The sequence below is a fragment of the Silene latifolia genome, chromosome 9, assembly GCF_048544455.1.
Source record: "Silene latifolia isolate original U9 population chromosome 9, ASM4854445v1, whole genome shotgun sequence".
In the NCBI taxonomy this organism is placed as follows: domain Eukaryota; kingdom Viridiplantae; phylum Streptophyta; class Magnoliopsida; order Caryophyllales; family Caryophyllaceae; genus Silene; species Silene latifolia.
In genome coordinates, this window is record NC_133534.1 from 81,915,617 (window position 1) to 81,917,797 (window position 2,181).

The 2,181-nt window shown below is 42.6% G+C and overlaps 1 pseudogene; it reads right to left on the minus strand.

Annotated features, from left to right (window-relative positions):
* Window positions 1–674: 674 nt before the first annotated feature.
* Window positions 675–755, minus strand: LOC141603856 (small nucleolar RNA R71; annotated as a pseudogene).
* Between the last annotated feature and the right edge of the window lie 1,426 nt (window positions 756–2,181).

Consider the following 2,181-nt stretch of genomic DNA (forward strand, 5'->3'; position numbering starts at 1 on the left):
AAAGATCCAAGCTTACGTGGTCGAAAGTTCAAGCACGTAGACGCCAAAAAGCAAGAGCGTGGTCTTAGAATGCAAAGGGAGAAGAGAAGGGCGGACACTCGCGTGAGAAATATGAGGACCGAAGGTCTCTATTTATACTAATCACACGGAGGCATTAGGGTTTCGGAGAAAGTTTGGAAGTGAATCTCGAAAAGATTTGAAAATACGCATAAAGGAACTGGGGAAGAGGCACAGCAGCAACTGCGTCTCTTGGAAGAGGCGCAACACCTGCTGCGAACTTTCCCAAGTGGTTTCCTCCTCCGGAAGAAAGATTTCCGCGTTTCTATTATGGAATTTTGGTTTGATCTTAATTTCCTTAATATTTTATATAATATTTTCGGGATATAATTTGACAAAGAGATTAAAAGATTGAAAATATGGAATAGAAATATCCAGAACATTCCAGAATATTCTGACTCGTCATTTTAAAACGGTTATTAGAAAATAAAGACGGTTTTTGATCCGGACTCCAAATGTACTCTAATTACTGTCAAAACGACCGTAATGACACTTAGATGACAACTATGTGGTAGACATAAGTGTATGAGCTATCACTTGATGATAAACTTACGAGCTGTCATAAATCGTTCCGCGTACCAAAACTGCGGCCCAATCATCACCGGGTGGCTTGCGGGAGGTGCAGAAATGAGGTATCTACAATATGAGGCTTGGGAGAGATTCAAGGACACATGTCGCTCTTGTCCTCACCATGGACTAAGCGAGTGGCTCCTCGTCCAATAGTTTTGGAATGGCTTATATGAAGACTCATGAAATGTGCTTAACATGGGTTCCAATGGGAGGTTCACCGAGGTTGATGACAACCAAAAATGGGCTAAAATCGAAGAAATGGCGGTCCGTAATTCTGAATATAGTAGGCCACAAAAAGTCATTGGAGGAGGGAAGCATGAGGTGATTTCCATCACACAATTGGGTGCTCAACTAAGTGCTCATATCGACACCATAAGCTTGAAGTTTGAGAAGCCCTTGGCCAAGCTTAATGAAGCTTCCAAATCACCTAAAAAAACATGTCAATTCTATGATGGCGACATCCTCAATCCCAAATGGAGTGTGTGAGAGTTGTAGAACCTTGGGGCATGATCAACATGAATGTAGAGGAAAAAATGAACAAGTAAATGCTTTCCAAGCCTACAAGAATGGCACCCCTTATTCCAACTATTACAATGAGAATACCAAATTCCATCCAAACCTCTCATACAAAAGCTAAAATGTCCAAAACCCTCAACCCACATACACACCACCTCCAATGAGAAATCCTACTCAAAGACCATACTACAATCAACCCTATGACCAAGCTTTTTATGTCCAAAAAGCGGTCCTCCAAATGCAAAAAAGCCAACAAGATTTCTTTGCTCAAATGCAAAGGGTAGCCAAGCCAAAAACACTACCATCAACAATATCCTTGCTCACACAAAAATGTTGGAGACTCAATTATCTCAATTAGCGTCTTCTAGTTCCCAAAGACAAAAGGGACAATTACCTCCTCGTGGTAATCCTCCCACAAGACATGAGACCATCAATTCCATCCACATGAGGAGTGGCACAAGATATTATTTGGCCCAAAATATGGATATGGGCTGACTCGGGACAACAGGCCTGAAAGCAATAAGGGACGCAGGACATCAGGGAGCCAGGGTGACAGCATCAGCGAGCAGTGAAGGACGCGGGCTTTGATCCACATGAGAGAAGTGTGTGAGAGTCCAACCCCTTGCCAAATCCGAAGAAGGAAAGTCCTACCCGGTGTCAAATTAGGAATAACTTGGAGGAAAAGCAAGAAACCCTAACTCTTCGAGCTCCCCTATATAAAGAGCCTCAATGGAAAGAAGAAAGGGCATCAGAAAATACGAGAACTATACCCTAGCATTCATAGCGAGCAAACAAACTGTATTTCCTCCCGAATTATAGTGAAAATATTGGTGGGATTCCGTCTCCCCCCGCGGTTGTTTCCCACATCGGGTTTTCCGCGTCACCAATATCGTTGTGTTCTTTATTTACATTGCGCATACAGGTTAACATACAACAATCGATCGAATCATAATACAGACCTAATGCTAAGACCACTTTAACCCTAAATTGGTAGAAATTTACCAAAACAGTTTGGCGCCCACCGTGGGGTATAGTGGT